Source organism: Heptranchias perlo, chromosome 34 (assembly GCF_035084215.1).
Source record: "Heptranchias perlo isolate sHepPer1 chromosome 34, sHepPer1.hap1, whole genome shotgun sequence".
NCBI classification, from domain to species: Eukaryota; Metazoa; Chordata; class Chondrichthyes; order Hexanchiformes; family Hexanchidae; genus Heptranchias; species Heptranchias perlo.
In genome coordinates this window covers 19,608,484-19,632,107 of record NC_090358.1, presented here as the reverse complement: position 1 = coordinate 19,632,107, position 23,624 = coordinate 19,608,484, and the positions used below count along the sequence as shown (strand labels likewise).

Here is a 23,624-nt window from a genome sequence, read left to right as displayed (position 1 = left end):
CCAGTTGCACTGAAACGACGTTGAGCGCTGTTAGGCTTGCCATTACTTTTAGAGCAAAATGCAGCCCCATGTCAACACTTCCTACTCAATTTTGTTGTCAACTGTCACAGTGTAGTTGTAGGTTGTAGTCATCAGATGTCTCTGTCGAACAAATTTCTGGAGTTTCTTTCCCAACTCCAAAGCCATTTTGTGCATAAAAAAAAACTTGTATTAATCATGGACAATACAATGGGCAATTTACTAGATTCTTATTAAATATATGGACTGGCTATTAATTATTGTTGGTCATTTTAATCCCCAGAAGATGAATATTAATCTTAAAATATTTTCTTTCCTGCACTCATAAGGGTAAGGTAGCATAGTGGTTATGTTACTGGACGAGTAATCCGGAGTCATGAGTTCAAATCCCGCCACGGCAGCTGGGGAATTTAAATTCAATTAATTAAATAAAATCTGGAATAAAAAAACTAGTATCAGTAATGGTGGCCATGAAACTACCAGATTGTCGAAAAAACGCATCTGGTTCCCTAAGCCCTTTAGGGAAGGAAACCTGCCGTCCTTACCCGGTCTGGCCTATATGTAACTCCAGACCTAGAGCAATGTGGTTGATTCTTAATTGCCCTCTGAAATGGCCTAGCAAGTCACTCAGTTCAAGAAGGCGGCTCACCATCACCTTCTCAAGGGCAATTAGGGATGGGCAACAAATGCTGGCCTTGCCAGCGACGCCCACATCCCATGAATTAATAATAATAAATAAATAAAAGAAGAGCTAGGAACTAGTACCAAAGCTTAGTATAATTAATGTGCCAATGGAAATATTATAGTCACTGGTGGAATTGCTCTTTATCCACTGACTTAGAAAGAGCTGATAAGTCAAGAAGGTCCCTGTATATCAAATGCATGGAAATTTAGTTTAATAGAGATTATTAATTATTCAAACGTATCATGTGATATGTCTGCCATCTCTTTCGAGGTGTAACTGGGTGCCATCTTGCAAATTTCTTAAATGAAACAAACTATTAAATTCACAGCAGCAACTCAGTTCCAAATACTGCTATTTTCATCAATGACTCAGGAAGTAAATGAAATAATGTAGTTCCATGACGTGAAGAAAGTAAACCATCAAGCATTCATGGGGTGCAGTAAAAGAAAGAAAGACTTGCATTTATATAGTGCCTTGCACGACCTCGGGACGTCCCAAAGTGCTTTATAGCCAATAAACATAAGAATATAAGAAATTGGAGCAGGAGTCGGCCATACTGCCCCTCGAGCCTGCTCCGCCATTTAATAAGATCATGGCTGATCTTCAACCTCAAATCCACTTTCCCGCTCGATCCCCATATCCCTTGATTCCTTTAGAGTCCAAAAAAACAATCGATCTCAGTCTTGAATATACTCAACGACACAGCCCTCTGGGGTAGAGAATTCCAAAGATTCATAACCCTCTCTGCATCTACCCTGTCAAGCTCTCTAAGAATTTTATACCTTTCAATGAGATCACCTCTCATTCTTCTAAACTCCAGGGAATATAGGCCCATTTTTCTCATTCTCTCCTCATAGGACAACCCTCTTATCCCAGGAATCTATCTAGTGAACCTTCATTGCACCACCTCTAAGGCAAGTATATCCTTCCTTAGATAAGGAGACCAAAACTGTACACATTACTCCAGGTGTGGTCTCACCAAAGCGCTGTACAATATGTACCAAGACTTCCATACTCTTGTACTCCAACTCCATTCAATAAAGGCCAACATACCATTTGCCTTCCTAATTGTTTGTCATTTAAAAAATATCCTGTTTATCTATTCTTCCTACCAAAGTGAATAGCCTCACATTTCCCCACATTATACTCCATCTGCCTCCTTCTTGCACACCCACTTAACCTGTCTATATCCCTTTGCAGATTCTTTGTGTCGTCCTCACAGCTTACTTTCCCACCTAGCTTTGTATCATCAGCAAACTTGGATGCATTACACTCGGTCCCTTCATCTAAGTCATTAATATAGATTGGAAATAGCTGAGACCCAAGCACTGATCCTTGTAGCACTCCACTAGTTACAGCCTGCCAACCTGAAAATGATCTGTTTATCCCTATTCTCTGTTTTCTGTCCATTAACCAATCCTCTATCCATGCTAGTATATTACCCCCAACCCCATGAGCCCTTATCCTGTGTAACACCCTTTTGTCTGGCACCTTATCAAATGCCTTTTGAAAATCCAAATATACTGCATTCACTGGTTCCCCTTTATCTACCTTGCTAGTTACATCCTCAAAAAACTCGAATAGATTTGTCAAACATGATTTCCCTTTCATAAAACCATGTTGACTCTGCCTAATCATATTTTGACTTTCTAAGTGCTCTGCTACTACTTCCTTAATAATGGATTCCAGCATTTTCCTGATGACTGATGTCAGGCTAACTGGCCTGCAGTTCCCTGTTTTCTCTCTCCTTCCTTCCTTGAATAGCGGTGTTACATTTGCTACCTTCCAATCCACTGGGACCGTTCTAGAATCTAGGGAATTTTGAAAGATCACAACCAATGCATCCACTATCTCTGTAGCCACCTCTTTTCGAAACCTAGGTTGTCGCCCATCAGGTCCAGGGGATTTGTTGGCTTTTAGTTCCTTTAATTTCTCCAGTACTTTTGAAGTGTAGTCACTGTTGTAATGTAGGAAACGCGGCAGCCAATTTGAGCAATCTCCCACAAAGAGCGATGGGATAATGACTTGATCATCTTTTTAGTGATATTAGTTAAGGGATAAATATTGGCCAGGACATTGAGATGCACCAATATCTTGGAGGCAAATACGGGTGCGTTGGGTGCGGGAGGGGCTCCGCAAATCGCGCAAATCCCATTCGGGTTTGGAAGCCAGCTCCAACCCACCGGCTTCCAAGTTTCCAAGGGACCCACCTGTGTGCGGCCAGGCAATTCAAAACCGGAAGTCCCGCTGGCAATTAAAGCTGGCGGGATGTCAGTTAAAGAGCCAAATGTACCTCATTGAGGTACTTAAGGCACTTTACCTGTGACAGATGAAGGGATTAGAAAGATTTTTTTAACTTACCTGGGCGGCTTGCCCACCACTTCTGATTCACGCCTGGTGAAACCAGGTGTGAAGGGCCGGATCAGGGAACAAGTAACAAAATAAATTTAATACAAAAACATGCAATGAAGTGAAAATACTAAATGCACCTACCTTTGAAACCTGCTCCGATGTCCCCCTCTTCACCCTCCCGAAGTCCCTTCGATGTCCCCCCGATCTCACCCTCCCGATCTTCTCCTCCCTGATCTTCCCCTCTCCCCACCCCGATCTTCTCCTCCCCGATCTTCCCCTCTCACCCCTGATCTTCCCCTCTCCCCCCACCCCCCCCCCAATCTTCCAGTCCAGCGTCAGATCTTCCATCTCCCCCCCACCCCGGTTTTCCGTTCCAGCGCCGGATGATGTCTGGCTCTCTCTCTTTCCTGCCCCCCCCCCCCACCCTCGCGTTGCAGCTCCTGATGGCAGCCAACCTGTCAATCAGGCTAGCTGCCGGGCGCGAAACCCAGAGAGGACGTTAACCGCTATCGATCAAAGTGCGATCGCGTCAGAATAGATAAGTTTGGTTCAAGCGGGTTTGCTACGCGCCCAATCGCCACCACCCCCCCCCCCCCCCGCTGCCATCCCGCCTCCCCGCTAATATCGGGGCCTTTGTGGCACAAGTTGTAGGATGTAGACAGCATCACTGATTTCTAAGACGGAATCCCAAAATCTTAGCGGGCCATAAGGTGACACACTGTAAGGAGGTGCTTCCTCACAGAGACTTGAGAAGAAGGGAGATGAAGATCAAGTCAACCCAAACGTATCTGCAGACTCTGCCCTTAGAGAATAGTGTGAAGTAATAGAAGCTGATTAACAGTCTGACAGGCCGCGACGTAAACGCTCCTTCCACGGCTATAACCATCTTAACATCGGCCGATAGTGTGGTTAGTCCTATCCCACAGGAGGGTTTTACAGGCTCCCAAAACCCATATGATGGGTGGAGGGGGGTAGGGGCTACCCACACCCACCAGCACAAGTATCCTGCTGGATGTCAACGCAGAACTCAGAGCCGGAAATCCGGTCTCCATTTACCGAAGCGGTTTCGAACCTTGCACCTTCTGACTGATAGGTGGGAATGCTATCACTAAACCAAAGGCTCGCTCCCCATTGAATGATGTGTATCCCCTACTGATTGCTTATAAGTCAGCAACAGGAACGTAATATCACATAATATGGGAGAATCTAAAGAGACGAATAAATTGTTCTTTAAATTCCATATCACCTCTTTAGGCATAATATCATATGCACCATGGATTCAAATTGGGTTAATCTAAATCTAACCAATTTAACTTAAAAAAAAATGTATCTTATGCCATGAACTGCCAAGAAATACCATCCTCATGAATTATTTCTGCAGAACTATTGTTGCTCCTTATATGGACATCACATTCAATGCACTGCATTCTGTAAATGAAAGCAGCTGTTTCATTCTGATTCACCAGCCAAACAGCAAACACTCCCTCAGCAACTGCACTGTCACCCGATTTAAAGAACCCCTTAACCACAGCCAGTAACCACATTTCATCCCATCTCCTGTGATATCATGATGTCTCCATGCGTTATATCACATGCCTCCATGGTAAGTCTGCCAAACAGAATTCACTGTGTATGAAATGCTTTGAGACGTTTCTGTGAGGCGTCTTAAGGTGCTTTATAAATGCAAGTCTTTCCTATTCTACTTTTTTGACCAAGATTTTGGTCACCTTCCCTAATGTCTCCTTTTTGGCTCAGTGTCAATTTTTGCTGACAATGCTCCTGTGATGCGCCTTAGGACGTTTTATTACATTAAAGGTGCTATGTAAATGCAGGTTGTTGCTTTTTCTTCTTTTCCTCATTAATAAAATTCACAACTTATGTTTATGTTTATGCTTATGTTTATAATAAAACAAAACATGCCAGAGATTCGTTGACTTCAGTATTTTCCCATATGCCACTTAACTAGCTAACAATAAATTTGTTTGTGGATTGTGGCAATTGATAAATATTGGATCCTTGACTTATCATCTGTTTCCCCCCCGTAACTATTCCCCCCGACTAAGGATAGGAGGGCAGATGGGTGATCAAAAGGTACCTCCACGTCCATTCCAAATGTCAACCAGTAAGTGGTACTGAATTGTGGCTTGTCAGCTCTGTCTGGAATGTGAATCCATGCCTCCCAGCCTACGACACAAGTCACGAATGCACTGCACCATCACACCACCCATTGGGTCATTTCTCCCCACATACTGACTTGCTAATCATGTCGCTGAAACAAACATGATCGATGAAATAGCATGAAACCCACAATACTTATTATACAACCGGAAATGTCAAGGTGCAGCACTACTGAACCAATCACACAAACAGGCAACGGAGGTAGAGCACTAAATGAGTCAAAGGTCAAGCAAAGGAGTTTGCCCGCATGGTGAAGGTTGAGCCAAATATTAGAAATAAAAGAAACACAAGGAGAAATGTTAGTATGAATGAACTATACAAACAATACCTCTTAATTCTCCCTGTGCTCAAATTTCTCTTTTTGATGAGTATTTGATGTTGATCCTTGTTGATCTCAGACAAATATCAGCATGTTGGATGAGTTATTTAGGGAGGTGTCATAAGTTGATGCAGGTAAAAAGATTGTGGCTTTATCCAACTCCTTTCAGACACAGCAATTTGTGAAACCTTCTAATGTATTGATACTTTATTTTTCTCACCAGGCATCATTTTATGGTTAAACCATGTTGATCCATAACACATTAAATTTGCTATCTATGTCCTGGACTCCTTATTTGGGTATCACCATTCTGTGACACACAGTCAGCCTGCAGCTGCACATTTCTACCATTAGATGGAGCATCATAAGCCACAGAAGTTGCAGATCCCCATATCTATACCTCCAGCCATACCTATACGATTGCACTCTGAGGGAAATTCAATTCGGCCAGACTTCTTGTGGACAGCGCCATTGCATATCCATTAACGCTTTAATAAATGATCGATAAAATGAGCAGGAGAATTAATAATAGCGCCTTGGGACATTTATCCAAGTTAAAGGCGCTATATAAATGCAAGTTGTTGTTGCAGTCTGTCCATAATTCTATTCACTTATTGCAGAGCTTTAGCACAATAGCTGAGGATCATTGGTAAGTATGTTCTTATTTTAATAATGTGCATAGATTTAATTATTTTTATTAAACCTTTGCCAATTTGTATATATTTTATGCTGCAGTGGTATTGTGGGTTTTAGAGGAAGGTTCAGTCAATTTCAAAGGCTTGGGCCTATCCCAGTGAAACTTGAGATCCATGTGGGATGCAGTGACTGGGCTCCAAACCATCAACTGTGCATGACAAAGAGATAGTATGTGGCCGCCTTATTATTGCAGGTGCACAGAAAGGTTTTCAAGCAGGTTTTCAAGTAATTATCGGTCTGTCTGCAGGAAGGGTTATCAATCCTGTTAGGGTGTCACCTCACAGACAAGTTCAAGATAAGTATCTGTTCCATTATGCACTTTGTTCCTTTGCTGTGTCCCTACAATAATTCCTATTATACCACATTCAGTGGCCTTCTATGATTAAGTGGCAGCGTGTATTCTTATAACAAATTCCTCTGCAAACAATGGAAGCATGTTAGATCAGGGAAAATAGCTCATGTCCAGTTGATAACATTTTCTCATATGTACTTGCACGAGTTCGGTGAGAGAAGAAAGTAGCTGATTGAGTTCCCAGCACACTGCTGCTTCACTTCAGGAGCAGAATAATTCTGTTCTACCAAAAAAAAGATCCTACTTCATATCAAAATAAACATGGGGACCTAGGGTGGGTGGGGGGAATTTTGACTTTTGACTTTGACCAAAATTGACTTCATTGGAAATGAAAATCGGGAGAGCTGTATAATGGGAGGCTGATCCGATATTGCCAGTTTTATATTATCACCCAAAGTCAAAATTAGCCCCCAAGGAGAATTAACAAGGAATCATAAGCAATGGGATTCAGCATCGGGAAAGATAAAAGAAGGAAAAGGTATAAATAAATGAAATAAAGATGCATATTGACAGAATGCGATTGGTGAAGATTATTGCCGTCTTTGGGAGTGTAAGGTCTTGAGCAAGTGCCTGATGCTCGACATTACTTTGAGTTTCAATTTCCTGTACAAGACCGGAACCTAGTACTACAACACTGAACTCTGGTTATTCACAAGTGGCCCTTATTGATTTATACATTATAATACATTATATTGTAACACTTTTGATTTAATAGTTTACAAAATTCAAGATATAATAAAAAGGCATCCATTGAATAAAATTAAGAGTGCAAAACAAAATATAGGTTAAGGCCATGAATAAGATTCTTGTTTAAACGCAAACATTGGTTTATGTTCACAACAGGATTCAGTCTTATTACTGTCACCAAAGATTAATAATCACCAAAGTTGTAAATGTATATCATCTTTTAAAATATTGAAATGTAATTGAATATCCTTAAAGATGGCACGCTGTCCACAACAACAACCTTCCAATACGTCAGAAACTCATTAAAAAGCTTCATATGATTTGCCTTCGTTTGCTGCAAATGGAGCAAAGAAGTTTGCAGGATTCCTTGCATTTTTCCCACATCTGTTAAAGTCATTGTCATTCAAAAGAGAATTCATATGAATGATTTTCTTTCTTGTTTCATTTGTTTACGACTGGTGATACAATGTGGACAAAAGAGCCAGTTTGTGAAGCATGTGGTAATAAAGGAGTCTTGAATTCTTTCTAAGACAGGCATCATGTGAATACCAGAGGCTTTGAAAGCTAATGATGGTTTCAGCTTAATTTTCAATAGAATTCAATTAATATATTACTAAACTTGGTAAATCAGATGGCATGTGTACACATCTTTTGAAAGAAATGTAGACAGGAATGGAATTTGTGAAAAACACATTGCCAACATGTGGCCAAAGGCTTGTTTGCAGAAGCTTCCAACAGCAGTTATGTAATATAATTAAGTCCCATATTATCCAAGATGTTATCCATGCTTATGTAACCAACAGAACACGCCACTGTCATCATGCTATACTGTAATGAGCAGGATAAAGCAACCACTTCACACAATTTGGGATGTTGAGAACGAATTCTGCTGATTGAAACCAGACCAGTAAATGATCAAGAATGTCACATAGTCGTAAAACATACTAATGGAAGTAGAGTATGCGTCAGTGGGACCAAAGTAGTCTACTTCTCTTATGAAGCACTGTGACATTTTAAAACTTTGACTAACAACTGACTGGAAAGTCAGTTATGCTAATTTAGGACTAAAAGTTTTAAATAAAATGGCAGGATCAGCCTAACAAAGTTGTGCAGCTTCCCAGGTCACCCTCAAGGGATGTGCCTACATTTGGGATTTTGAGATATTTTGTCTAATTTTATATGTAATGATTTCTGGTCACCACAAATCAGTTATTTAAGCTCCCTATGATGGCATATTTAAGACCCAAACAGTGTGCAATGTTCTTTGTGTACCAAATGTATGCTGAATTGCGTTCATTCTCAATCAGGCTGTGTTGATGGGATTTTCCTACCTGAAAGAACTAACAGGAGTTGGGCACATTTGTCTTGGTCTTTACGTAGTTCGTGTTAGAGCTGTGATAGAGTCTGCAATTTCTCTCTGCTGCTGAAACCCTCATCCATGTTTTTGTTACCTCCAGACTGGACTATTCTAAAGCTCTCCTGACCAGCCACCCATCTTCCACACTCCATAAACATGACCTTATCCAAAACACTGCTGCCCATATCCTAATTCGCACCAAGTCCCATTTATCCCCCACCCCTGTGTTGAATGACCTACATTGGCTCTCGGTCCAGAAGCACCTCAGATTTAAAATTCTCATCCTTGTGTTCAAATCCCTCCATGGCCTCACCCATCCCTATCTCTGTATCCTCCTCCAGCCCTACAACCCTCCGAGAACTCTGTGTTCCTCCAATAATGATCTCTTGTGCGTCCCCGATTTCCTTCGCCCCACCATTGGCAGCCATGCCTTCACCTGTCTTGGCCCTAAGCTCTGCAATTCCCTCCTTAAACCTCTCTACCTCCCTCTTCTCCTTTAAGACGCTCCTTAAAACCTACCTCTTTGACCAAACTCTTGGTCACCTGTACTAAAATCTCCTTATGTAGCTCGGTGTCAAATTTGGTCTGACAACGCTCCTGTAAAGCACTTTGGGATGTTTTACTATATTAAAGGCACTATACAAATGCAAATTGTTGTTGTTGTTGCTCATTGCAACAGGTGACAGTAGTAGAAGTGAAATGCTGGGAATGAAAAGAATTAAAATATTACTAAAAGTAAAGTACAAATTCTTTAATAAGTGCAAAATGTTAAAATGAATGTTAAGTAACTTTTCAATGGACCCAATACTAATTATTATTATTACAGATCATATCAGCTAACAGTATCTAATTGAGTATCTTCATAATTATGTTTGATAAGATAAAATTGATTTAATGGAATCTTTGAACATTGTTTAACTTTGTGGCCCTTTGAAAAAAATTGCAACCTTTTCCATTTTCAGACATTGATGTCACCACGGATTGCAGCCAACTAGAAGTAGACTTTAAAGTGTCATTAGAAAAAAATTATAATTGAATACAAATTGAAGACAGACATGAGGCATAAAATAAGCTTTGTTTTATATTGGCAATTTACATTGTCTGAATGCCATTTCAGTCTGCATTTTATTGCACTGTGGCATTAAAATGTTCTTTTATGTCACAAACTGTAAATCGCACTGCTAGTCAATCATATCAAACATAAATATAATTTCAACATACATAAATAATATACATTGCTGCTAGAAATGGGCAGAGAACGTGATTGCATCAAAATACTGTACCAACGTGGCCACAAGTGGAGCAACATGAGAGGCTTTGTACATCAATGATTACATAGTAGCATAGCATTAGGTAAAGGAGTAGGCCATTCAGCCCCTCAGGCCTGCTCCGCCATCAAATTAGATCATGGCTGATCTGCACCTCAACTCCATTTTCCATCTTTGCACCATGTCCCTCACCTAATAAAAAAATCTAACGATTTCAGTCTTGAAAGCTCCAATTGTCCTAGCATCCACAGCCTTTTGGGGGAGAGAGTTCCAGATTTCTACTAGTCTTTATGTGAAAAAATGCTTCCTGATTTTGGTCCTGATTGGCTTAGCTCAAATTTTAAGGTTACGTCCTCTTTCTCTGGACTCCCCAACCAGAGGAAATAGTTTCATCGTATCTACCCTATCAAATCCTGTTAACATTTTAAACACCTCAATCTCCCCTTGGTCTCCTGTACTCAAGGGAATACAAGCCAAGTTTATGCAACCTGGCCTCATAATTTAACCATTGAAGACCTGGTATCATCCCAATTGTTTGGATATAGGGCTAAAGGGAGCAGTGCCCAAATTTGCAAACAATACTAAAAATAGGAGGCCTGGTAAATAATTCTGAGGACCAAAGGAAACTGCAAGGCAATATTGATCAGATGGTGGAATGGGCAAAAATGTGGCAGATGGAATTCACTGTCAGCAAATGTGAGGTGCTCCATTTCAGTAAAAAAAAAGTAAAGTGAAGTTGACGTGGAAGTGCAGAGGGATTTGGGGGTTCGGGTTCATAAGATATTAAAAGCAGCAGCCCAAGTGGATATGGCTATTAAAAAAGAAGCTACTGGAATACCGGCTTTTATGGTAAGAGGTATACAATATATAAGTCAAGATGTAATGGTGAATCCATAGAAAATCACTACAGTTGGAGTTCTGTATGCCGCAGTTTTGAACTTCACACTATAGGAAGGATGTTGTGGCTTGAGAGAGGGTACAGTGCAAATTCACTAGGAGACTGTCTGGTCTGAGGAAATACGAAGAAAGACTTGAACAATTGGAACTGTTATTGTTAGAACAGAGGAGATTGAGGAGTAATTTGATGCAGGTTTTTTAAATTATGAAAGGCGGGACAGAGTAGAAAGAAATTGGCTGTTTCCAATGATTATGAAGCCTAGAATGAGGAAACTATGATATAAGATTACATGTAAGAGATTTAGAGCAGAGTGCAGGAGAAATTTGTTTACACAGTGGGTTGTGAGGCTGTGGAATGCACTACCGGAGTTAGTGATTGAAGCAGAAACCATTTACGAATAGGTTAGACAGGTGTTAAGGAAAGGGGAATAAAGGGATATGGGTACAGGGCAGGCACATGGGATTAAGGCTCATGTTTGTATGGAGGATAAACACCAACACCGACTGGTTGAGCAGAATGGCTTGTTTCCATTTTGTAATTTCTATGCAATTTTATGCAACAAGGGTCTAGCCACCAGGACATGGAGTTTCTTATATTGGAACCAATTAAATCTAGGAGAAAAAGTGCCACAACATCCACACAACCCTACAGGCATCTGAGACATCGCAGGTTAGGGAAGAAATAGCCTTTAAAATAATGCCACATTATCTCATTCAAACATATAAAATTCTGACAGGGCTAGACAGACTGGATGCAGGGAGGATGTTTCCCCTGGCTGGGGGGTCCAGAACGAAGGGTCACAGTCTCAGGATACGGGTAGGACATTTAGGACTGAGGTGAGGAGAAATTTCTTCACTCAAAGGGTGGTGAACCTGTGGAATTCTCTACCACAGAAGGCTGTGGAGGCCAAGTCACTAAATATATTTAAGAATGAGCTAGATAGATTTCTAGACACAAAAGGCATCAAGGGGTATGGGGAGAGAGTGGGAATATGGTATTGAGATAGAGGATCAGCCATGATCATATTGAATGGTGCAGCAGGCTCGAAGGGCCGAATGGCCTACTCCTGCTCTTATTTTCTATGTTTCTATGTTTCTATAATGCATCAAAAGCATTGGATTTAACTTAAGAAAGAAATAGAATAGACAAAAGGTAAACAAGGCCATATTAAATGGCATTTGGAATGTATTGCTGGATGATGAACTTAAAAAGGGAAGCCATCTCCCCTACAAAAAGAAGAGACAAGCCAGGATAGGATGGGCACCTCATAGCATTGCACTGCATAGGGAGAAGAGAGGGCAGGCTCACACATCACACCCAGGGGAAGAATAAACAGGAAACTTTAGAATAGAGCTTTTGTGGATGCTCCTCAATAGGGTCTGTACATTTTCTTTTTGCTGCCAAAAGGACAAAAGATCGCACCAGGAAGTATACTGCTTAAGATCTCCTGCTGAATTCACAAGACTCAGAAACAATGGCACCTTACCTACGGGAATTGAGGGGTACTAGAAGGAATGAGGACGACTGCTGAAATGTTATACCAAAGGTCCATTCATCAGCAGGTTCTCACGTCATCGTTCCCCCAAAGGATCTTAACCCTTCTGCATATCAAGAAGAATCCAGAGAGATCTCACAAAATCTGAGATATATAGCAACTGGAGACGGTTCCCAGAACAGGGCAACCCAAAAATGAACCAGTGGTCACTAAAAAAAAATAAAAACATTTGCAATAAGCTAAATAATTTTAAGGAAGTACTCTATATTAAAAAGGGATTGATAAAGTTTTAAAATCCATATCCTAACTGAATGAGATGAACTCAGTTTTTGTAGAGTTTGTTTTCAAATCACTTCAGTACTTCGAGTAAAGTTAGTTTATTTATCTTCCCTCTTTCTTTCGTTGATTCTTTTTGGCATTCTTTGCCTGAAAAAACATTTCTTTGTTAACAGTTCAGTTTGATAGTGGATCAAAAGCTATTTTATTTTTGAAACGTGCATCGCAGGAATAAAAACCATCTGTGCCATTTGGGTCTCATGACTTTTTCTTAAGATTACTGGAAAATATTATTTGTAAACAGAACTAAACTGTTCATGATCTACTGCCCTACGTGTGTGTTGTAAGGAAAAAGAAAAGAACTTGCATTTATATAGCACCTTTCATGACCTCAGGATTCTCCAAAGCGCTTTACAGCCAATTAAGTACTTTTGAAGTGTAATCGCTGTTGTAATAGAGGGATGTAAGGAATCTTACAACACCAGGTTATAGTCTAACTGTTGGACTATAACCTGGTGTTGTAAGATTCCTTACATTTGTCCACCCCAGTCCATCACCGGCATTTCCATGTAATAGAGGGAAACATGGCAGCCAATTTGCGCACAGCAAAGTCCAACAAACAGCAATGAGATAATGACCAGATAATCTGTTTTAGTGATGTTGGTTGAGGGTTCAATATTGGTCAGGAAACCAGGAGAACTCCACTGCTCTTCTTTGAATAATGCCATGGAATCTTTTACATTCACCTGAGAATGTAGATGGGGCCTCAGTTTAATGTCTTATCCTAAAGACAGAGGCCCAGAGTTTCAAAGGAAATTGTAGGCATGTTGGGGGCGGGGGGGCTGCGAAAATCAGGAAAATCCCGAGCGGGTGAGGAAGCCGGCCCCAATCCACCGACTTCCAGGTTTCCCACAGACGCGCATGTGTGTGTGCGCTTCCCAAATGCGGAAGTCCCGCTGGCAATTAAAGCCGGTGGGATGATAGTTAAAGAACCAAATGTACCACATTGGGGTATTTAAGGTACTTTATTTCTGACATAGTGGATAGTTAAAACGATTTTAAACTTACCTGGGCGGCTTTCCCATAGCTTCCGATTCACGGTGAAACCAGACGTGAAGGGCTGGAGCAGGCAAAAATAAACAAAATAAATTAAATAAAAAACCATTGCATAAAGTTAAAAAACAAAATAAACCTACCTTTCCACCCTGTCCTGATGTCCCCCTCTTCCCCCCCCACCAGATCTTCAATGCCCTCCACTCTCTGTTGCAGCGCTGGATGACGTCTCTCTCTCTCTCCCTCTCTCTCTCTCCCCCCCCCCGCCCCCACCTCGGCATTGTAGCTCCTGTCGGCAGCCAGCCTGTCAATCAGGCTGGTTGCCACGTGCGAAACCCGGAAACAACTTTCATCATTATTAATTACATTGCGATCGCGTGGGAAAAGGTAAGTTTTTTAAATTCGTGTTTGCTACACGCAGCTTCTCCACCCCCCACCCCGCTGCCATTTCAAAATTGAGCCCAGCATCTCCAACAGTGCAGCACTCCCTCACTACTGTACTGAAGTGTTAACCTACATTATGTACTCCAAGAGCTCGAACCCACAACCTCTACTGACTCAGAAGTAAGAGTGCTACCACTGAGCCAAAGCTGATACCTAAAAAGAGGTTTAATAAAGGCATATCAGCAACAGAAGTGTACACACCCTTGATATGTCCCCAACTCAACCATCTCTGAGGAAAGTGCTTTGGTGTGGCTCGTCTGTTCAGGGTGGAGACAGGAAAGCCCTACTTAGTAGTTTCACTAACTCAGATTTGGGAAGAGGCGCATTGCTGCTGGCACTAAACGAATAAAACAAAGACGATATTGTCAAACAGTGCCACAGACCTCACCTCTAAATGACACTGTAGCAAGTCAAGATGTGCCAAAAGCACTGAATATCTCTTTACGGAAAGTATTTCTGATTTGAAACATTATGATGTCCACGACGCCCACTAGTTGCTGTTATTCCACTGCGTCCTCTTCCTCTAAATCTTTCCTATTGTTGTTGCTCTCTGAAAGGTCTACAGCGGGTGGTAGAAATGTTATATAAAACACAGCTTGTTACAAAGATTAAGTCAACTCTCTTAGGACTGTGCTATAAGCTCCCTCCTCCATAAAATCTAAACAATGGAAACACATGTTTAAAATCCCCAAAGCACACTCTATAACTAATCATTTGACTTGATGTACTTGATTATATTGTTCTTGGGCTGGACTTTGTGAATTTGACCCCAGTGACTTGAGTCACCACTTTAGATTGTAACCTCTGCCACCTGAATAAAGCGCAGCTGAAATTGTCCTCAAGAGAACGTAAAGTATAATAGAGCAGAAAGACAAAGTCTTAATCATGAAGCAGTCATCTACCAAAAGAAAGCTTCAGTCTCAAATAATCGTACAATGAAAAGTGAGGGGCTGATGGCAGGAACCAAGGAAACTGCCATGTACACTAACCATTAAACTTCCTGAATGAAAACAGCTTCATTGAGCGAAGGCACTGGGAGCAGCATGTAGGGTACGGTTGATGACTCTCAAGATGCTGGGAAATCCTGAAATAGGTAAAGAACTCACGTTTTTGTTCTTAGCCATTGCTGCGGGGTGGAAGGGAAGCAGATGAAGCAATCAACCTTCCTAAGCAAAGGAACAGTAACCTGAGAAATAGACTTTAACACTGCTGTCGGATTTTGCCCATGGTGTCACCTGCAGTGATCTGAAGGTAGCACAGGCATGAAGGGGAAACGCTGCAGTCACCTTGACTGGCACAAGTAAGACAAAATTCCCGAGGGCCTGACACTCAAAATCCTCTTTAACTCCTCGCACAGATCATATAGTATCTCCTTGTTAGATTTAAATCTATGGTAGCAGAGACTGTCCAACCAATTTCTAAAACTAATTCACCGTCTGTAATTGCTTTGCAAACGTGATTTTCTTCTGACTCTTCTGTGCCTTGAAAGAAGGAAGCCTTCAGCCATTTTGGAATTTAATTGCTAGATACAGGCACAGTTGTATGTTATAGGCTATTTCTCTGCTTAATGCTATGGAAATGTGATCTTAATAATGCCACAGGCAGAACGTCAATGCATTAGATCATCTACATGTGCACTTGCTGTGCCTTCATGCCTTTGTACATGACACAAACACAGACTATAAGCTAGAAATATGGTACAACACAAACATAATTATCGCTCCTCTATGATCCAAAAGATGCATCTCAACATCAGAAACAATAGATATCATATATAAATCAGGCACAAAAAGCATTCAACATTACAAACCGAGAAAATGTTTCATTTTCTCCCTTATTTTATTCAAAGCATACTACATAATCAATGAGGGTTTCATGCTGGTAAAATGACAGTCCAATTAAAGTAATATAAGTAAGAAGAAAAGAATAACTAATGAATACTTCCTCATTCACCTTTGTTCCCTGTCAGCTTTACTTCCTCTTCTCCTAACTGGATCCTTTGCTGGAGTACAGTTCCATCAGCCAACCTCTGCTACCACACTCAAGTCGCCTTTCTTCATAAGCCAGCCATGTCAATGAGCTATTCTACCACAAGCTAGATCCTGCCCTCATACAGTGCCTGCGCACAGCCACTTCCAATGGGGGTCACTGCACTATGCTCAGGATCATGACACCTTTTTTTATATTCTTGGGATGTTGGCGATGGTGGCAAGGCTGCATACATTGCGCATCCCTGAGGGCATTAATAGTAGTGCAGGACTGGAGTCACATGTAGGCCAGACCGGGTAGGGATGGCAGGTTCCCTTCCCTGAAAGATATTAGTGAACTAGTTGGGTTTTTAACGATAATCTGGCAGTTTTCCTGGTCATTTAATCTGGTGCCAGCCCGCAAATGACCAGATTTAATTAATTCAATTTCCCAATTTGCCATGGTGGGATTTAAACTCAAAACCTCTAGATTGCTAGTCCAGTACCAGAACCATTAGGCTACCATACCCTTAACCCAAGACCACTGAGGCCATTGGTAGCACATCTGTCACTGCTACAGTTGAGACCAACTAATTCAGCACAGATTGTGGACTGAACTTGAGATCACCTGGGTGTGTATGGCTCAGCTGATCACTGGATAAACCTGTTAAGCCATCGGGAGGCCCTTAATTCACTTTTACGTAGAGTACTAGTGGAATTATTTGTTATTATACAATTTTTTTTGACAAAGAAGGATTGCTTCACTTTTTTTTCCACAGATGGCTAAGGCTCATTCCAGATCTCCTGTATCCAGCTTATTCCCCTGAAAGCCAAGACCTTTCTGGATGGGAGCAGTAGTCTTTCAGCCTCAGTTTGTTAACCAGGAAATGGAAAGATAAATTGTCAAGTAAGTACCATCTTAGAGGAATATTCACATGCAGGAAATCATTTCTGCTTTCTCTCATTTCAAACTTCATGGGGTAATGGACAGAGGGCTTCTTCAGCAAACCATCCCAGCATCTGGACTACTGTGAGCAGTTCTGGGCACCGCACCTTCGGAAGGACATATTGGCCTTGGAGGGAGTGCAGCGTAGGTTTACAGAATGACACCCGGACTTCAAGGGTTAAGCTACGAGGAGAGATTTCACAAATTGGGGTTGTATTCTCTGGAGTTTAGAAGGTTAAGGGGTGATCTGATTGAAGTTTATAAGATATTAAGGGGAACAGATAGGGTGAATAGAGAGAAACTATTTCCGCTGGTTGGGGATTCTAGGAGTAGGGGGCACAGTCTAAAAATTAGAGCCAGACCTTTCAGGGGTGAGATTAGAAAACATTTCTACGCACAAAGGGTGGTAGAAGTTTGGAACTCTCTTCTGCAAATGGCAATTGATACTAGCTCAATGCTAAATTTAAATCTGAGATAGATAGCTTTTTGGCAACCAAAGGTATAAAGGGATATGGGCCAAAGGCAGGTATATGGAGTTAGATCACAGATCAGCCATGATCTTATCAAATGGCGGAGCGGGCACGAGGGGCTGAATGGCCTACTCCTGTTCCTACGTTCCTATGTTCCTATCCTTGCACAAAGAGGCTGACCTCTTCTTCCCAGTTCCTGAATGCTCTAAATCTGCAGCTTGGATGAATATCTTTTGACTTGGTAGAAGCAGAGCAAGTTTAGGCCTCTGGCATCATGAGGCATTGGTCCAGGAAAAGGATTTCTCTGTCTCTGACATGGTTCTGAATCATCTGTTCCACTATGAAATAAAAGCAGAAGCCCCAGATATAATTCCACAATAAAAGGTTTACACATTAGAGCTAATTATGAGTTGGTGATTTGATCGAGGTTTATAAGATAATCAAGGGAATAGATTGTGTTTGTGTAGACAGTTCGCTGCAACTAAATAGGTTAGGGAGGACCAGGGATCACAATCTCAAGTTATGGAAGGCCAGAAATAGGTTAGATATCAGGAGGTGGTTCTTTTCCCAGAGACTAGTGGACCTGTGGAACAGGCTGCCAGCTCGTACGGGTAGATGCTGATTCATTCCATTCCATCAAGCGAGAGCTGGATATGTTTCTAAAAAGGTAGGTGTTGTATAACGTTAATCAGACTAGAGCGGTCTCCTGGTCTAGTTTCAATCACCTAAACGGGTTGGAGAGGAATTTTCCAGACTTTTTCTCCCTAATTGGCCTGGATTTTCAACTGTTTCTTTGCCTTTTCCAGGAGATCACATTACTTTCGGGTAGGGTGGGGAGTGTATGTTTTGTTATGCACAAGGCATTGCAGTTGTGTGGATGGACCAGTGGGCCTTTTCCTGTCCGTCATTACTGTATGTTTGTATGTTCGCAGTCTCCAATCCCAAACTCCCAGCGGGGAAACCTGCTGGCAGGGAGCATGGGGCAGGAGAATCAGGACAGCAAAACTGAAACAGCATTATCTCCAACCTCCTCTCCCTTCGAGCACAATTTCCCCACTGGGAGCATGAAATTCTCCTTCTTATATTCCTTAAAGAACATACAAAAATAAACCCACATCTACCGAGAAACCCGAAGGAAAAAATTGCAATGTTCTCCAAAAATCCCCTCACTTTTCTGCCAAAAGAAGCCCAGAAAAAAATCTTCACAATATCTGCCAACGGAAAAAGGCTGAGATCAACACTTAGGTGGTCTCAACATGGACAGCTGCAGTTACTCACCAGTTCTCTCTTTGTTCTCTCATTCCTTTGCTCCCCTTGGTCCTTGTGGCTTGCTGGCACATGAGTTATTTGATCTCTGCATTTCCCAGGCAGTGCAAGACAAGCAAGCAAAGCTTTTTTCTCAAATGCAGAATGATGTGCTTCAGCGCAAAGCATTTTCTCTGCCGTTCTGCATTGTGGAAGCGAAACCTGCCATTATCACCTTCACAGCCTTCCTGCTGCTGGGCTTTCCTAACTCATTGGGCTCGAGTTTGAGTTTTGGGTGAGCGACTGGTGGAGTGAAGCAAGGAAGTGGCAGTGATTTTGATCTATGGCCTCATTAACAAAGGGCCTGGCAAACTGCAGGGCGCAAAATGGGCACCTCAATGCAGTTTGCCGATTGAGGCCTACCCATATTGGGCCGACTAGGCTGGCAGTAAGGTAAGTGCGGGAGTGCGGTTGCAATCATGGGGGGGGTCGGGGTGGTAGTTGCTGGGTGGCTGTTATTTTGCTGGGGCCTCTTCTCCTGTATCGCCCATAGAAACGATCAGAGATTGCACGGTGCATGCTCCAACCATTTCCAACTTAAAGGACCCTGATTTATATATTGATATGGGCCTACTGCATGAAACAAGCAAGCGCTTCAGGTGCCCAACGGTGGGCCCATTTCAAAATGGCGCCGGCCGCATCGTCAGGGTAAACGGGGCAGCAAGGCTACTGAGCCCATTTTGAGGCCATTACAGCCACATAAACGCCAAGTTAAAATCGACCCCATTGAGTCTGGCATCAAACATTCTGGTTGTTCCAGCCTTTGAACATGACCACTATGGAGTTGCAGAAATCGGACCAGTTGTGAATGGGGGAAAGTTACATAGAATTACATAGAATGTACAGCACAGAAACAGGCCATTTGACCCAAAAGGTCCATGCTGGTGTTCATACTCCACACGAGCCTCCTCCCACCCTCCTTCGTCTAATCCCATCAACATATCCTTCTATTCCTTTCTCCCTCATGTGTTTATCTAGCTTCCCTTTAACTGCATCTACGCTAGTCGCCTCAACTACCCCTTGTGGTAGCGAATTCCACATTCTAAGCACTCTCTGGGTAAAGAAATTTCTCCTGAATTCCCTATTGGATTTATTAGTGACTATCTTATATTTATAGCCCATAGTTCTGGTCTCCCCTGCAAGTGGAAACATCTTCTCTACGTCTATCCTATCAAACCCTTTCATAATCTTAAAGACCTCTGTCAGGTCACCCCTCAGTCTTCTCTTTTCTGCAGAAAAAAGCCCCAGCCTGTTCAATCTTTCCTGATAGGATGGTACCAGAGCTGAGAGTTATACCTAGTACATCTTTTTTGCACCTTCTCCGGTGCCTCTATGTCCTTTTTATAATATGGAGACCAGAACTATTAACAGTACTCCAAGTGTGGTCTAACCAAGGTTCTATACAAGTTTAACATAACTTCCCTGCTTTTCAATTCTATCCCTTCAGACTGTATTTGATTTTTTAATAGAGCTTTCTTTGGATTACTTCAGAATTGAATCCAGCCAGGTTTGGCATAACTGGGCAAATATGAGGCCAGATTGACTCAGCCCCTCACTCATTTTGTCAACACATTGTCTCATCTTTAGGTCATGATGTTCTGCTGATTTTGCCACTGCCAAGATGCCCGTCAAACAGTACCTCTTATTACAACTCCAAACCAGTTTAAAATCCACCCCAAGATCAGGGAGATGACATGCAGCAGAATTAAAAGATTAGAGCTGTTGCTGAAACAGCTGTGTCTCACCAAAATAAGGCAATGTGGAAGATAAAAGAAAATATGTTGCTTGCATTGACGTACACGTGTGTGAATAGATGGCTAAGTAGAGCAAAACAGTTATACGTCCCATGGATACAGAGAGGGTGGGGAAATCAAAGCTCTGTGTAAACCCACAAGGTAAACAGTAGTCAAGTGAAAATATTCCTACAATCAAATTAGATAAGGCCATGAAGATGGTTTCAAAACTAATTTCTAAAAAGCAGTGTTATGTTCTGTCATTGATAGCAAACATATGAGCACAAATCCTTTCCCCAACCTTAGGGGTCAGTTGTGACTATTCACTTTTCTGCTTTTACATAACTGACCAGCACTAAGAAATCACAGGTGCAATGCTATTGACAAAATGTCAATATGTTCCTTTACATTGTACACATTAATAATCAGTATTAGTAGTACTGGTTATTAACATTTATTTCCATCAAGAAGTATTGGGGCGAGAACTGATGTAGTCAAACCATGGCACTAGTGTTATGTTAAAGCTTGGTTAGACCACACTTACAATACTGTGCACAGTTCTGGTCTCCATATTACAAAAAGGATATCGAGGCACTGGAGAAGGTGCAAAAAAGATTTACAAGAATGATACCAGAACTGAGAGGTTATAATTATCAGGAAAGATTGAAAAGGCTGGGCTTTTTTCTCTGGAAAAGAGAAAGCTGAGAAGTGACCTAATAGAAGTCTTTAAAATAATGAAGTGGTTTGATAGGGTAGACGTAGAGAAGATGCTTCCATTTGTGGAGGAGTCGAAAACTAGGGGTCATAAATATAAGACAGTCACCAATAAATCCAAAAAGGAATTCAGGGGAAACTTTTTTACCCAGAGAGTGGTTAGAATGTGGAACTTGCTACCACATGGAGTGGTTGAGGCGAATAACCTTCAAGGGGAAGCTAGATAAGTACATGAGGGAGAAAGGAATAAAAGGATATACAGATAGGGTTAGATGAAGTAATGTGGGAGGAGGCTGGTATGGGGCATAAACACCAGCACAAACCAGTTGGACCAAATGGCCTGGTTCTGTGCTGTAAATTCTATGTAATTCCAGAGGCAAATAGCACTGCTTCAATCTGGACAGTCTTTGTATCAATGGGCTAAGGAGAAAATAGGTCCCTTTTCCACCTTATTTTGTGAAGAACTTCCTTGTAATGAAAATCACACACAATTTAAGTGCAGAAGTGACGGACATCAATTTTACCAGATGCAGTCAGGTCTTCCCTTTGTCTGTTGTCTTTAGTGTAGTTCAATATCTATATTTACCACTGCCTTGGTTATTCTTTTGACCATATTTACAGATAAATAGCAGTGTATCTGTCTTCCTGTATGCTTCATCTTCGTAGATGATTTTCCAGTTAATCCAATTTTCATTATTAAATAATAAATACTTACTATAATTGATTGAAATTAGTAGTTGGAATCTTGCCTCCACTCTGTAATTTAAAGATGAATGCTAAAAAGCACACACTGCAAAACCTCAAATTCAAACCTCTTGTTTCAATAACCTTCGCCCTCCTCCTCCATCCCAGCAGAAAGTCCGATACAGTTAGCAGAGGAATTCAAAGCTTAATAAGAGAAAGTCATGATAAGAACTACTTTGCTGCCTCCTGGGAGCTTGCTTCCTTCTATGGGGCTTGACTTTACATTGATCCAGTGCACTTCTTTCATCAGCATATCACATAATACCATCTACAATGGCACTGTGAAGAAATGGCACTGTCGTCTATTTAAGCACGTATTATGTAGAAGAAAAAAATGGTTGGATAGGTTGGTATTTCTCTTAAATATTTAATGATGGCAGATCATCTAAATATCCAATCCCCAGTACTGCAGCAGCTGAATTGCTCCCTACACATGCCTGTGGTTACAGGTTTAAATTTCATTGCTAGCTGACAGATGAACTTTGTGGCTACACATGTGACAAGCTGCCCAGTTTACATAGTCCCTGGATAATGTGTGGGATGCCCCATGGAAACAGATTCACTTATCTCTTAAGGTAAGGGACGCATTGAGTGTTTTGCCCCTGTACCAGTGAGCTTAGTTTAGAGCTGTGTTGGTAACATCCCATACTAGCTTCAGTGATGTCTGTGGCTTGCTTGGCCACCTTTGCAGAGGAAGGATGAGAAGAGAAGACAACCCAGAAGGAATAAAGGAGGGAACGGATGCAATTGAAAAAGGTTGAATTTCTGAATAGTGTTCTCCCTTGCCTCTACCACCAAATTATCACCTCTACAGGACCATAAATGATCTTACTCTTATAGGAGGAGACAGCGTTGCATGAAGTTACTTTGAAATGTTATCTAAGGAAATGACCCTTAAAAGTATGTCAAACATAAAACTTTTATTGAAGTTAATGTTCAAAGCAATTAGATGGGATAATTATATCTGGGTAACCAAAAGTCTCCAATATCATACATTAAATAGCTTGGTGCTCATGAATTTTGTGTATGGAATGGAGGTAAAAAAACACACTGGTTCAGTCTCCAGTCTGGCCATAAATCTGGCAAAATAAACAGCAGTGGAGGGGGCCCCGAGATGAGGGTGCAGATATCTTTTTCATGTGAAGTGTTTTTCTTAAAAAAGAAAGGTCTGCAGAAAGAAACAACTATAAATCGCGATCTAGATACATAAAACTGACATTGATATCACATTTTATCAGTGTTCTTTTTCTCTAGAACCCAGCATTTTAAAGACAAATGGAAAGAGCTGCAGAAATCTATCTGGCGTGTCGCCTCACTAATGAATAACCCCACTTTGGTCTTGCTATGTAAGCAAAAGTTCTCTTCCAGCAGCTTTCGTTTGTCATGAATCTACGAGACAGCCGACATAATATCTGGGAAACAACAGCACACTAACAGCTGTACAACTTCCATTTTCTTGCTTTGTATTGATTTTCACTTAATAACTGGCAAAAAACTAAATGTGCGCCTTGAGTACCTAATAAATCCTGCCTGGTGCTTTTTATTGGGGAGAATTTAACAAAAACAACTGACAGCTAAAGGATTTTCTTTCAAGACAGGACAGTAAACAACTCAAACAAAAAATCCACTTTGCAGTTTTCTGTTTATGTATATTGTTTGGATCTGTA

General features: G+C 41.4%; 1 long non-coding RNA gene across 1 annotated transcript in view; it reads right to left on the bottom strand.

Annotated features, from left to right (window-relative positions):
- LOC137301629 (uncharacterized) overlaps positions 1-23,624 on the bottom strand; it is a 103,455-nt gene that overhangs the window by 5,795 nt on the left and 74,036 nt on the right. Inside the window, exon 2 of the long non-coding RNA XR_010958327.1 lies at positions 13,650-13,701. This is a non-coding gene — a long non-coding RNA (uncharacterized lncRNA). The remainder of the gene's footprint in view (positions 1-13,649; positions 13,702-23,624) is intronic.